The sequence below is a fragment of the Sus scrofa genome, chromosome 5 (genome assembly GCF_054392235.1).
Source record: "Sus scrofa isolate SSC_HxYL_T2T_F1_AM1 chromosome 5, Sscrofa_HxYL_maternal_Yorkshire_Landrace_v2.0, whole genome shotgun sequence".
NCBI classification, from domain to species: domain Eukaryota; kingdom Metazoa; phylum Chordata; class Mammalia; order Artiodactyla; family Suidae; genus Sus; species Sus scrofa.
The window spans coordinates 29,580,548-29,596,870 of NC_139387.1; the positions used below are offsets into that span (position 1 = coordinate 29,580,548).

The 16,323-nt window shown below is 33.8% G+C and overlaps 1 long non-coding RNA gene and 1 other non-coding gene across 4 annotated transcripts in view; both read left to right on the plus strand.

The window, feature by feature from the left end:
* The window catches only part of LOC102167263 (uncharacterized), a 384,081-nt gene that overhangs the window by 270,657 nt on the left and 97,101 nt on the right, over positions 1 to 16,323 (plus strand). The window lies entirely within an intron of this gene.
* Positions 2,037 to 2,143, plus strand: LOC146403296 (U6 spliceosomal RNA). Its single transcript, XR_014804663.1, has one exon. It is a non-coding gene; the product is annotated as a U6 spliceosomal RNA (small nuclear RNA).

The following is a 16,323-nucleotide window of genomic DNA, read 5'->3' on the forward strand; positions in this document are numbered from 1 at the left end:
ACACCATAGGACAGGTAGAATTAACTGATACCTACAGGACACTACATCCTGCCCAAAAAATGGAATACACATTCTTTTGAAATGCACATGGAACTTTCTCTAGAGCAGACTACATACTAGGACACAAAACAAGGCTTAACAAATTTAATAGGAAAGAAAGTATTAAATATCTTTTCTGACAATGGCATGAAACTAAAAATCAACCATAGAGAAATGAGAAAATAAATGATTACATGGAAATTAAATAGCATGCTACTAAAAATCCAAGGGGTTAACAATGAAATCAAAGAAGAAATTTTTTACAAATTGAGACAAACAATGATGAAAACCCAACCATTCTATAAACCCATCCTATAAAAATCTATATGATGCAGGAAAAACATCCTTAGAGCAAAGATCATAGCAATATGGGCCTCTTAAAAAAAATACTAAAAAAATGCCAGGTAAACAAATTAACCTACCACCTAAAAGAATCATAATAAGAACAAACAAAACCTGCAGTCAGTAGAAGGAGGTAAATAATAAAGATCAATAAGGAAAGAAGAGATTTAAAAATCAGAAAAAAAAAATCAAGAAACCCAAGAGCTGGTTCTTTGAAAGGATAAACAAAATTGACCAACCTCTGGCTAGGATCACCAAGAAAAAAGAGAGGACCCAAATAGACAAAATAATAAAGAGGAGAAGTAACAAGCAATACCACATAGATACAAAAATAATAAAATATTATGAAGATATATGCCATGAAAATGGACAGTCTAAAATAATGGACAAGTTTCTAGAAAAATAGAGCCTTGATTCAAGACTGAATCAAGGAAAAACATAAAACTTGAAGACCAATCACCAGAAGTGAAATAGAACCTGAAACTTACAAAAACTCCCTACAAAGACCTAGGACCACATGACTTCGCTGGGGAATTCTACCAAATATACATAGAAGAATTTATACTGATAAGTCTCAAACTCTTCCAAAAGATTGAAAAGGAAAGATCACTCCAAAAATCATTCTATTAAGCCACTATCACCCTGATAACAAAAAGTAAAGACACTACCCAAAATGAAATTTGCAGGCCAATATGTTTGATGAATATAGATATAAAAATCCTAAACAAAGCATTAGCAAATCAGTGCAACACATAAAAAGTGTCATACACCACAATCGAGGCAGAGTCATCCCAGAGTCACAAGGACAGTTCAATATATGCAAATCAATCAATGAAATACACCCAACCAAGAAAAGACAAAAACTACATAATCATCTCAATAGATGTAGAAAAACCATTTGATAAAATTCAATATATATTCATGCTAAAGATCTCTTGTAAAAGTGGATATAGAGAGAACATATCATAATAAAAGAATAAGACTGTGTATTATGACCACAGTCAACATAATACTCCATATTGAAAAGCTGAAAGCTTTCTTGCTAAAATCTGGAGGCAAGCAAGATGCCCACTCTCACCACTTCCATTCAACCTAGGGGTAGAAGTTCTAGCCACAGCAGTCAGACAAGAGAAAGAAATAAAAGGAATCCAAATCAGAATGGAAGAAGTAATATCATCATTATCTTCAGATGACGTGATACTCTATACAGAAAACTCTAATGAATCCATACAAAACCTATTAGAACTGATGAATTCGGCAAGATGGCAAGATATAAGATTAATATACAGAAAACTTGTACTTCTTTATACTAACAATGACATATCAGAAAAGAAAGTAAAAAGTTATCCTGTTTTGGGGGGTTTTGTTTTCTTGTTTTGTTTTTTTGCCTTTTATAGGGCCGCTCCATGGCATATGGAGGTTCCCAGGCTAGGGGTCTAATTGGAGCTGTAGCCATTGGCCTACACCAAAGCCACAGCAATGTGGGATCCAAGCTGCGTCTGCAACCTACACCACAGCTTATGGCAACACCGGATCCTTAATCCACTGAGCAAGGCCAGGGATCGAACCCACAACCTCATGGTTCCTAGTTGGATTTGTTAACCACTGCACTACGATGGGAATTCCAAAAGTAATCCTGTTTAAAACCACATCAAGTGCTCACTTTGGCAGCACATATACTAAAATTGGAATGATATAGAGAAGATCAGCATGGCCCCTGATCAAGGATGACATGCAAATTCGTAAAGCATTCCATATTTTTAAGACATGGAAACACCCACTGACAGATGAGTGGATTAAGAAGATGTGGTATATATATACATGATGGAATACTACTCAGCCATAAAAAACAAAATAATGCCATTTGCAGCAACATGGACGGAGCTAGAGACTCTCATACCAGGTGAAGTATGTCAGAAAGAGAAAGACAAATACCATATCACATCACTTATATCTGGAATCTAATACATGGCACAAATGAACCTTGCCACAGAAAAGAAAATCATGGACATGGAGAACAGACTCGTGGTTGCCCAGGGGGAGGGGGAGGGAGTGGGATAGATTGGGAACTTGGGGTTAACAGATGCAAACTATTGCCTTTGGAATGGTGAAGCAATAAGAGCCTGCTGTATAGCACTAGGAACTATGTCTAGTCACTTATGAGGGAGCATGATAGTGTGAGAAAAAAGAATGTATACATGGATGTGTAACTGGGTCACCTTGCTGTACAGTAGAAAATTGACAGAAAATTAAACCAGTTATGATGTAAAAAATAAAAATCATTATAAAATATAAAAAAATAAAACCACATCAAAAGATAAAATATCTAGGAATAAACCTAACCAAGAAAGTGAAAGACTTATACATTGAGAACTATAAAACATTAATAAAGAAAACTGAAGGTGATTCAGGACATGGAAAGATATCCCATGCTCTTGGATTGGATGAATTTTTAGTTAAAATGACCATACTATACAAAGCAATCTATACATTTAATGCAATCTTGGAGTTTTCTTGGGGTGCAGTAGGTTAAAGATCCAGTGTTGTCACTGCAACTGCTTGCATCACTGCTGCGGCATGAGTTTGATCCCTGGCCCAGGAACTTCCACATGCCTAGGGTATAGCCAAGAAAGAATAAATAAAGAAATTTTTAAAATAATTAAAAATATAATGCTATTAATTTACCTATGACATTTTCATAGAACTAGAACAAATAATCCTAAAAGTTATATATAACCACAAAAGACCCAGATTGCCAAGCAATCCTAAGGAAATAGAACAAAGCAGAGGTATAAGCCTTTTAGACTTCAGACAACACTACAAAGCTGTAATAGTCAAAACATCATGGTATCAACACAAAGGTATATAGATCAATGGAACATAATAGCCAGCCCAGAAATAAGCCCTCAGACCTAGTCTATTAACCATGGACAAGAAGCAAGAATATTCGATGGGGAAAAGAGAGTCTCTTCAGCAATTATGCACGACGACATGTAAATCAATGAAGTTTGAATACTTCCTCACACCAAACACAAAAATAAACTCAGAATGGCTTAAAGACTTAAATATAAGACAAGATACCTTGAAATTCCTAGAAGAGAATGTAGGCAAAACATACTCTAACATAGATTATAGCAATGGTTTTTTATGTCAGTCTCCCAAGGCAATAAAAATAAAAGCAAAAATAAATAAATGGTGCCTAATAAAAATTGTGTACAGCAAAGGAAACCATAAACCAAAGAAGATAACCTATGGACTGGGAGAAAATATTTGCAAATTATGTGAATGACAGGGCTTAATTTCCAAATATACAAATAGCTTATACAACTCAATATCAAAAACAAGTCAATAAAAAATGGGCAGACGAGCTAAAGAGACATTTCTCCAGAGAAGACATACAGATGGCCAATAGGCACATGAAAAGATGTTCAACACTGCTAACTATTAGACAAATGAAAATAAAAACTACAATGAAGTATCAGTTCACACTGGTCAGAATGGCCATTATCAAAAAGTCTACAAATGATAAATGCTACAGAAGGTATGGAGAAAAGACCCCTCCTACACTGGTGGTGGGAATGTAAATTGGTGCAGCCGCTATAGTAAATAGTATGGGGGTTCCTTAAAAAAACTAAAAAGTCTATCAAGGTCAGCCTAGCTATCTTAACGTCAACATTTATTAAAAATACTTATTTAAAAATGAAAAATCCAGGATAACAAAATGTCACTCAGTTAAACCCTGGGATACATTTATACTAGTTATAGAGAACATGGAATGGAAATATAGTTAGGTATAATAAAGTCCATTTATTATTGAAGAAATTTTTGAAGGCTGCTCACAGATTCAGTCTCATTCATATTTGCATATACCATGTGTCTTAATTGCTTCCAGATATATAGAAGAGGTATAATATTGTTTGAAGAAAAAAATGAATAATCTATTTTATCACCAAATTGTGCTGTAAATCAGGCATATATTTGTGAGAAGTTTGCTTAGAAATGTTGTTAATGGAAATAGAACAATGCCACTGAAAACACAAGTAAAAGCCCATGTCCTAACCTTATTAGTGGTTTAAGCAAATTAACTAGAAAAAAATTCTACTGTGGACTGTAATGAATTTGAATTCTTACTACTTACAGGAGAAATTAGATAACCTGAATAAAGTAAAAATCCTAAAGAATCATTTTGTCTCTGAACTCTTCAATTTGTATGCATTAAATATGAAGATATTTTTATAAGTTAATCATATCTCAGTAAAGTGGTTTAAAAAAAGAATTATCATTAATTTTTGTGAAATAGTTCAATTATTTGTACAACTAGTTGAATCATTTGCATTATTATTACAAAGGGCAGGGTTGAAAAAACTCGGTGACTCTGTATCGGTGCTATAGCTGCAGAAAGCAGCAGTTACACAAATGTCCAACAAAATGCTTCTGAAATAACTTTGAAAAAAATTATAGAAATATTGCTTCTGTGAGATTCTAAGAGATGCAGAGCTTTAGTAAGGCTACTAAAAACAGATGATTGATAGAAGTATAATACATTGCTGTATTACAATACAATATTTTATGATCCATGGCCACTATAAAATGCATTATCAGGCATACAGGAACTCAAATATTAATGCAAAATAAACATTATTGTATCATAATAGTCTTAGAAAAATCTAAATCAAAAGGTGAGTCAGTGCTATGTTGTCAACAATACAATTAGGTAAATATGCATTTAAAAAGATGGACTGTTAGTGAAATGATTAAAGACATGGAACCTAGAATGCAAGCTATATATAATTTTAAAAGTATCCACTTGTATGTTTATTTCTGAGTACTATTTGGCAACTCATAGATATTAATATAATAAGTAAAATGATGAAGAACTAAATATTTAATGAACACAATGTCTTTGAAATTTTCAGATATTGAAACACTCTCTGAGGCTACCCAAAGTTTTGATGTTTCAAAAAAAGAAAAGAAGGAAAACAAAAAATAGCATTAATACTAACTTATCCAATCAAGAAACTTTTCTCTAGGGAAAGAGAAGAGGGTGACTTATTTGTGAGCAACACAATTGTTTCATCTCATAATTGGTCTCAAAATTGTACATAAATTACTTCATATTTTCCATATTAGATACAACATCATCTTGAGCCAAACAAAACAAAAAAATGGCCTACTAAAGAGCATTATGGTCTTTTTAGTATAGTAAATACACAGACTGAACAATTTCTAGATTTATGATGGATTATTGAAATTTTCTACAACTAATAAAATATGCTATACTATTTAAGGTATTAAGACCTTAAGTTATTTAGAAATGTAGTTTCTCCATTAATATATTGCAATACATTTTAGTATTAATTTTATGAGCATATATGAGTTTGCATATTTTTGACAGTATATATTTAAATTTTCCTATAGCAGTATATTGTAAAATACATTTTCCAAAATTAAATTTCTCAAATGACTTTGAGTTCTGCAGTGTTAACACAATACATTTTCTAATCACAAAAATAAAGTTAGAAAACCACTAATGAAAATATATCTTAAGAAATCCTATTAGTCTAGATAAAAAATAGTGATTTAAAGAGAAATTCATAAGACAAATCATAACGATTAAGTCAATACATGTTAAAATTTGTGGAGCATAGCTAAAGCAGAATTTAGAAGAACATTGTAGCTTTAAATTTTATTTGAACACCAAGTTTGAACTTATATGGACACAAATGAATTAGTATTCAGTGCCATAATAGAGTCAATAACAAGATATGAATAATTATGATCAGTAATCAATAATTATAAAGAAAAAATTGGAGGGGATTAGGACTTTACAAAGACGAAGAAGCTAGGCAATATTTTTGTGAGAGTGAAGAATAAAACATGAAGACAAAAATGAACAAAATACAGAATGGAAAAGTACACTGAAATCTTTATGAAACATTCTGGAAAAATCTAAGGCATCAAAAGCATCATAGTTGAGATGAGAAAATGTAACTTGCTTATAGAAAAGCAGTCAAATAGAAAACTTGAACACCTGTGCTCAATTACTCTTCAACAATAGAGAGAAGACAGTCTCTTCAGCAAATGATACTGGGAAAACTAAACAGCCCAATATAAATCAATGAAGTTAGAAAACTCCCTCACACCATACACAAAAATAAACTCAAAATGGCTTAAAGACTTAAATATAAGGCAGGGTACCATAAAACTCCTAGGAGAAAATATAGGCAAAACATTCTCTAACATAAATCATAGCAATGGGTTCTTAGGTCAGTCTCCCAAGGCAAAAGAAATAAAAGAAAAAATAAACAAACAGGGTCTAATAAAACTTTTGTACAGCAAAGAAAACCATAAATAAAACTAGAAGATAACCTAGAGGCTGGGAGAAAATACTTGCAAATTGTGCAACTGAAAAGGGCTTAATTTCCAAAATATGTAAACAGCTTATACAACTCAATATCAAACATAAACAATAAAAAATGGGCAGAATTGCTAAACAGAATTTCTCTCTTTTTTTTATTTTTTTTTATTTTCCCATTGTACAGCAAGGGGGTCAGGTTATCCTTACATGTATACATTACAATTACATTTTTTCCCCCACCCTTTCTTCTGTTGCAACATGAGTATTTAGACAAAGTTCTCAATGCTATTCAGCAGGATCTCCTTGTAAATCTATTCTAAGTTGTGTCTGATAAGCCCAAGCTCCCCATCCCTCCCACTCCCTCCCCCTCCCATCAGGCAGCCACAAGTCTCTTCTCCAAGTCCATGATTTTCTTTTCTAAGGAGATGTTCATTTGTGCTGGATATTAGATTCCAGTTATAAGTGATATCATATGGTATTTGTCTTTGTCTTTCTGGCTCATGTCACTCACTATGAGATTCTCTAGTTCCATCCATGTTGCTGCAAATGGCATTATGTCGTTCTTTTTTATGGCTGAGTAGTATTCCATTGTGTATATATACCACCTCTTCCGAATCCAATCATCTGTCGATGGACATTTGGGTTGTTTCCATGTAAACAGACATTTCTCCAATGAAGACATACAGATGGTCAATAGGAACATGAAAATATGCTCAATATCACTATTAGACAAATGCAAATCAAATTACAATCACATATCATCTCACACTGGTCAGAATGGCCATCATCAAAAAGACCACAAACAATAAATTTTGGAGAAGGTGTAGAAAAAAGGGATGCCTCCTGCACTGTTGGTGGGAATATAAATTGGTGCAGCCATTAGGGAAAACAGTATGGAGCTTCCTTAAAAAACTAAAAATAGAGTTACCTTATGATCCAGCAATCTCATTTATGGGCATATATCTGGAGAAAATGCTAATTCAAAAAGATACAGGCATCCCAATGTTCACAGCAGCACTACTGACAATAGCCAAGTCATGGAAGAAAATAAAATGTCCATCAATAGACTCTTAGCTTAAGAAGAGTGTGGTATATAAAATACACGATAGTATATTATGCACCCCTAAAAAAGAATGAAATAATGCCCTTTGGACCTAGAGTTTATCATACTAAGTGACATAAGTCAGATAAAAACAAACACCATATGATATCACATATATGGAATCTCAAATATGATACAAATGAACTTATCTACAAAACAGAAACAGACTCACAGACCTAGGTTATGGTTATCAAAGGGCAAATGGGTGGGGGGATAAATTAGGCTTTTGGGATTACCAGATAGAAACTACTATATACAAAATAGATAAATAAGATTTACTGTATAAACATAGGGAAGTATATTCAGTGTCTTATAGTAACATGTGTGTGTGTATATATACATATATAACTTACATTATATGTTATATCTATAGAGATGTAACTCAATCACTTTGCAGTATACCAGAAAATAGTGCAACATTATAAATCAACTACTTCAATAACAGAAACAAAAAAGAACAACAGGGATATCCTTGAGCAGATCAGGCATCCTGTAACCCTGTCTTTCATCTTGCCTTTAAAAATGTTTACCTGAACTGGTACAGCCACTATGGAGAACAGTTTGGAGATACCTTAGAAATCTATACATAGAACTTCCATATGACCCCGCAATCCCACTCTTGAGCATCTATCCAGACAAAACTCTCCTTAAAAGAGACACGTGCACCCACATGTTCATTGCAGCACTATTCACAATAGCCAGGACATGGAAACAACCCAAATGTCCATCGACAGATGATTGGATTCGGAAGAGGTGGTATATATACACAATGGAATACTACTCAGCCATAAAAAAGAACGACATAATGCCATTTGCAGCAACATGGATGGAACTAGAGAATCTCATAGTGAGTGACATGAGCCAGAAAGACAAAGACAAATACCATATGATATCACTTATAACTGGAATCTAATATCCAGCACAAATGAACATCTCCTTAGAAAAGAAAATCATGGACTTGGAGAAGAGACTTGTGGCTGCCTGATGGGAGGGGGAGGGAGTGGGAGGGATGGGGAGCTTGGGCTTATCAGACACAACTTAGAATAGATTTACAAGGAGATCCTGCTGAATAGCATTGAGAACTTTGTCTAAATACTCATGTTGCAACAGAAGAAAGGGTGGGGGAAAAAATGTAATTGTAATGTATACATGTAAGGATAACCTGACCCCCTTGCTGTACAATGGGAAAATAAAAAAAAATAAAAAAAAAAATGCTTACCTGACACCATTGAGACTTTTGAGCAGCAGGTACCCACTCTCCTTTCTTGGCCTTGCAATAAATACTGTACTTTCCTTCACTATAAAAAAACAAATAGGGAGTTCCCATCGTGATTCAGCAGTAATGAACCCAACTGGTATCCATGAGGACAGAGGTTTGATCCCTGGCCCCCTCAGTGGGTTAAGGAACTGATGTCATAAGCCATGGTGTAGGTTATAGACACAACTCAGATTTGGCATTGCTGCAGCACTGCTGTGGCTGTGGCATAGGTCAGACGCTGTAGCTCCAATTAGACCTCTAGTCAGGGAATTTCCATATGCCACAGGTGTGATCCTAAAAAAAGACAAAAAATAAAAAGAAACTTGATAATATGTTAATTCAAAAAATCTTAGATCTAGATGAATTTCTGGTAAATTTTACTAAATCATCCAATTCTGTGTGTGTGTATGTATATGTATGTGTGTGTGTGTGTGTGTGTATAATGAGAAACTGAAGAATGGTTCCCAATCAATTTAATATGGGTAACATAGTTTTGATTCCAAAACTTAATGAGAATAGGACAAAAAGGAAAAGTTATGGAACTCTTTTTCTCGTAATGATAGTTTTAAATATCTTAAATAAGGCAGCACTACAACACGTTCAATGGTGAATTTAGGCAGACTTCATCTCAGGAATAAAAGAATGGTTTAACTTCAAAAAGTCTATCAGAATAACTTACCATAACATAGAAAAAAATAAAAGAATAAAAAAGGTAAAATTTGCTTAACCAAATGAATAAGAATTGTTAAAATGTTGAATATCTTTTCATGATAAAACCTCAAATTAATTAGAATCTATGAGAACTTTCTTAACTTGACAGACTGTTTCTCTACCATTAAAAACAAGCCACCATATCAAAGTCATATTTATCTGAGATATATTTTCTTTAAGGAAATAAAGTGAGTGTGTTCCTATTATAGAGTGTAGTTCAGGGTACACACAAATGATAATTATGAAAATAAGATTCAAATATTGCAAGAGAAGGAATAAATTGTCAGTATTTAGCATGGCTAGATCAAGTACTAAATATACTAGAATCAATGCGCAAGTTTCTTGCCTTGTCAACAGATATCAAGAGGTTTGGTAGAAACAAAAACCAGAGGAATAGACCACTTAAAAATGAGGTAGTTAACCCAATACCATATACTAGTGAGGATATAGAGAGATTAAACCCTCATACCGATGATGGTTTAAACAACTGTAATCTGCCTGTAGAATAAGCCAGTTTTTCTCACCGATGTTAATATTTTTATAACCTATGATTTAGCAGTCTATTCTTCAGTATGTAACCCAGAGTAATTTTTATGTAAGTAACCCAGAGTAAATAACCCAGAGTAATGTTTATGTAAGAGGATCTATAAGAGTGATGGAACATAAGAGGAGGGTAGTGGGAAGTTGAAAATGAGTCATCTACCATGAGAAAAGGTAGGTAGGATATTGAGGGCACGTACCTAAGAAGCAATTGGAGGAGAATAAACTAATATGCACACCAAAGTAGGCAGTTATCATAAAGCCAGCACTGAGTGAATCAAACTGAAGTCAAAGATACTCTATTGCTTGATAATAATTACATGGGAAATACAGAGATAAGCAGCATGTATATATTACAAATATATTTACTTTTTTAAGGGCATATACTCTAAGTAGGCCCATACATAAAAGAGCATGGAAAGAAGTGAAATAAAAGAAAGGCATAAAATAAAGTAAGAAAGAGGACAACAATTATAATGCTCTGTGCACTAAGAATAGGAGTCTCAGAACATGAGACTATAATATAAAATAACTGATATTTAAAATAAAAATATTGTCTCAATATTAGCTCTGTTTGTCACCTAATCCTTGCAATAATTCTATAAGTTTACTGTTACACCTACTCTCACCAGGGTGTTTTTAGACATCTATGATGCCCAGCCCATGTAACCAAGATTTAACATGCCTAGAACTAATATTTTATTTCAATATTGTAAATAAATAGAGTTTCTGCTGTGGCACAGTGGGTTAAGAATCCAGCTGCAGTGGCTTAGGTTGCTGCAGAGATGTGGGTTTGACTCCCAGCCCAGCGCAGTGGGTTAAAGGATCCTGCATAGGTCACACCTTTGGCTTGGATTCAATCCCTGGCCCAGGAACTTCCATATGCTACAAGTACAGGCATGAAAAAAAATGTAAATAATTTAATACAAGTATATACATGTAAATAATATAAGCAGAGTTTGACTATCCTAATTTACTTGATGTAGCTCTAGTTTTTAAAAATAGCTCTTTTATGTTGTTTAGTATGTTTTAACAATTTGACTTTTAACCAGCTAATTCTACCTATTTTTGTTTCCATTGTAACATTTGATAAATAAAATTTTGTAGAAAAAGGGAAATATTTTCTCTTCGGGGGTAAACATTTCCTCAATAATGTTGTTTTGAAGCATGTTAAACTTATATGAAATATGGGTACTTTGAGGCTGCAGGCTAGGAGGAACTAAAGTAATGACTCATGTGATTGGCACCATTAATAACTTGTGTTGTTCCTCCTTCAGACTATCACGACTCTACTTTTTCCTGCATGTTCTTCTTTCTTTACAGTGCCCAATCTGGAAGAAATCAGTTGACTTCAAAAGCCCAGTACTAATCACAACAATTTCCCTATAGAATTTGCTGGCTGGAGATTCAATATTACATTTTCAAATAGGATTTCATGTCTCACGTGAAAAAGTCCAATAATAAATCTAATTTCAAGTGTTATAAACATAGATTGAGAGAGATGTATGTAAATGCTTTCAATATAAAGTATATTGTTATAAAATAATCAAATATGTTAAAAAAGGTAAATGTCATATCTACTTGATATATCAAAGTGTGTACTACTATAGCTAAATTCAATATATGTACTTTTGGTGAATATACACAGAAAATTATATTATTTCTATTTTAAGATCTTTGATATAATATTTCAAGCACTGTCACATTACCTACTGCCACAGACTGCAAGCCTAAAGGCCAGTATTTACAAAAATGTCTACATTAGTAGGGATAGTAAGAAACAAACACCAATGTAATATACTTGTGAACAGAAGTTTGGCTCTTGCCATCAGCCTCTACATGGAGTAAACCGTGAGCCACTGTAGTTGCTGACCTGAAATACCCCTTCAGTGGAGCTCAGGGTGGAGACCAGGAGTGAGGCACTCTTTGCTCTGGGCAGACTGGAAGCAGGTCTTCAGATAGTGAGATATGTTTAGGAGAAGATTTTATGAGCCCAATTCTTGCATGTCCTCATAGCTAGAAAAACTCTAAAATCCTTCAATGATGACTGATGTCTGTGACTAGTAGTAACTTTCACCAGACCAGCAGCAAACCTGGAAAATGTGTGCATGGCTGCATGCATCTTCCTTTTCACCTTTATGATATATATTTATGATATATATTTCCCCTTTCCTCTTTGGAGGAAACTACCTGAAATACTACTCCCCGAGCTGCAGTCAGTGGAAAAACAAAAGGTGTCATCTGTGAGAACAGCCGCTCCCAAGGGTGGGCCAGTGAGCCCTGAAGGAACTCAGGAAAGCATTTCAAAGGAGTGATTCCAGTAAACCCAGACTTTGCATTTTCCCATGGAAACTCATTGTCTATACATCTTCTGTGAAAATGGTTATCTGTAAAACTTTTGTTCCTACTACCTTCCCTTTGTTGCAGAAACTCATATATCCTACCTTCCCCACTGGCCTTCTCAGAGTGGTTTCTCAGGGCTACCTGAGATGCTGTCTCCTGGGCTTACGTCCTAATTTCACCCCAAATAAAACTAAACTCTCTACTTTCAGGTTGTATTTTTTTATTCAACATACTATATATATAATAAATAAACTCAGACATGTTAAAATGTATATGTCATAGGAATAAAATTTAAATGTAAACATGATATACATACTGTATTATTCAGACCAGTAACACTAGCAAAAGAAGTTAAAAACATACACTTATAGTTCTAAATATTTTGTTGAATGGCCATTCATAAAGATCACATTCTCTCCAGCATAGTAAAAGAAGCATTGTTCGATTTATAAATAACCACAATTACTTTAAAAGTTAGTTAATTTTATAAAATTTATGTACCTTTGGAGTTCCCATCATGGCGCAGTGGTTAACGAATCCGACTAGGAACCATGAGGTTGTGGGTTCGATCCCTGGCCTTGCTCAGTGGGTTAAGGATCTGGCGTTGCCATGAATTGAGGTGTAGGTTACACATTTGGCTCGGATCTGTGGCTCTGGCGTAGGCTGGTGGCTACAGCTCTGATTAGACCCCTAACCTGGGAACCTCCATATGCCGTGGGAGTGGCCCAAGAAATGGCAAAAAGACAAAAAAAAAAATTAAAAAAATTATGTACCTTCTTTCTTCATAAAACCACTTCATACATTCCATTTTTCTTGTTAATTAATGAAAACATATTAATAAAAAAACAGTTTTTTATTTAGTACCTGCCTTTTGTAAAATCGACTACTTTTTTTAGAGCCTTTAGGTTTAAAACCAAATTGAGAGGGAGATACAGAGATTTCCCATATAACCCCTATCCCTACACATGTTTTGCCTTCCCATTATCACCATGTCCCACCAAAGCAGTAATTCTGATGAACCCACAAAGACCCAACATGATCACCCAAAGTCCATAGTTTATATTAGGGTCACTCTTGGTGATGACATTCTATGGGTTTGGACAAACATGCAGTGACAAGTATTCATCATTATGGCGTCCTCTGGGCTCTACCTAGTCATCCCCCTTCCCAAGAGCCCACCTTTTAAAAATGTTTTCTTTCAGACCCCAGAATAACCAACTTATTAAGAATTTATCATGTATTTATTAAAAATAAATTATTTGTTATCAATGTATTTATGCTTTATCATTAATAATTTATTAGCAATAATTATGTATTAGCAATAATTTACATCAGGCACTATGCTCAGTGGATTACATGTACTATGTCATTTTTACTATACCCCTTTTGGCTAATTATTATTATCATTAATTACCTTTATTACTTCAATTTTTTAAAATGAGGAAACCAAGTCATATGAATATTTTTTAATAATATGCACAAAACCAAATAGCTTAAAAGTGACTGAGGCAAGATTCGAATTAATTGTCTCTATTCCAATATTAAGCTCTTACCACTACACCTATTTCTTTATTGAGGGACAAATCCAATGTCATAGTAGTTGTCAGATCATCCATCTCTTAAATTAGAAGACACAGGGTATTTGTTAATTGATAGCTTTTCATCTATCCAGAGTTCCCCTTTCTTCATGAGAACCTGTCATTTTAGTTTCTCACACAGTATTTCTAACCCATTCAGGCCTACATTTAATATACTTTTCAAATACCTGTAACTTCCCTCAAATTACTTAGAGATAGGCTGCAAATAAATATTTTTTATCAACCAAAAATGAAATTTTGAGACTGAAAAGGGGTTATTATTAAGAATTTCACAGGACAACAGGCATACAGTGAGGCTGGCCCTGGGTAAACCAGAACTTATGATCATCCTATTTAGAGAGAAACATGCCTATGTCTCTGGAATAGTTGGAGGTCTATCTATATCTGGAATCTCTTTGAAGTACACTACATCAGGGGTCTTATATTCTGTAAACAGGTTTTTTTTACATTATAATCCATGTATTATAAGGATGAGCCCTTTAAGAATTCCCAGCATGGTTCCAAAAATTAGACCTCGGGTTCTTCATTGTAAATTGAAAAACAACAGAGAAAACCAACCATTCTGTGTTCCATACAGCTATTCCATGCAGCATCCTATGTATCCCATACAGCATGACATGTGTTGCTCCAGGAGAAGAGGAGGATTACTGTACCACTCTGTTAGACACATCTGTTGTTGGGCTGACTCAAAGGAAGCTTATATGCGTTTGCACTGAATTGTCACCTAAATAATATGCACTTGAAAGATTACTTACACAGGTCAGAAAATTAAAGTCAGTAGTTTCAAGTCTCTATGATAAATTGCTAGCAAGGCGCCTAGAATTTCAGAGTTAAAAAGTGTCTTAAAGAAAGGCCAATACTTTTAATTAAGCAAACTAAAGTTCGAGTCAGTTAATTATTCACCAAAAATTGGTGATAGATTTCTTACAACACTTAGCAATCTCGACATGGCACATTCAGTGTTCTCTGCTATGGAGGACTGACCCAAAAAACTGTAGCCGCTGCAGAGTCTTTTGTCCTATTTCATCAGAATGAAGTAGTAAATATCCAAGAATCTGAATAGTCCACATTCTATAATTTTGCCAAGTCCCTCAACACCCCTCACTGTAAATAAAGGGGAATTTGCTTACTGTAACCCAAAATATAGTTTCCTTCTGTTTCTAGGATCCCTGTAAATTAAAATGGTTTGCTTTTTAAATTCTACAAGAGTCTGAACAATATTGATCTAATTCTAGAGTGAATAAGTTCATAAAAACTAATGTTGGAACACAGAGTGTTAAGACTGCAAAATTAAAGGTTACAACTCAGATTCTGTAATTTCAAACTATGGATCATTGGTAATTTGTGACACCTCTGGGTTAGTTCACTGGCATGTGGCAAATAAGCAAGTTAGATTAAGTATGAATGATGAATATCAAAGTAACTCAATTTTTTAAATGTTCATATTTTTACTAAGCCAGTATTTTCTTTTTTATTCCCCCATGGTTGGTCTACACTTCTAATCTATGCATTTGTTTGTTTATTTGGAAAATGATATTGCCTTTATTAAGGATAGAGCTAAAAGAAGCAGCTTTAATTAAAGACAGAGCTAGAAAAATTAAATGAACCATTCGCAAAAAAATTTGTTCAAAATCTGTAAAGGTATGGGTAATCATCAAATAAGTTTATCTCGTATTAATAAAAGAGTATAATAAAAACACTCTGAATATGTTTATCAATTCTCAGGTCTCAAAAACAAGGTAGGCTGTACTCTTACCTGATACTTTGAAACATTATAAAGTTAGCAATGAATTAAAATATATTAATATTCTTCAATTCAAATGTCTTTAGTCTTTTGCATGGAAAGAACTATATACTATACATATATTTATACTATATATACAGTTAATACAAATTAACATGATTAATTAAATATTGGAGAAGCAATTTGGTGTATTTTAAAGATGATTTATGTACAACTATAAAAATCAGGCATATTGTGGTTGGATGTATTTTGCATGTTCAGCAGTGTTTGATACTGCATATTTTATTT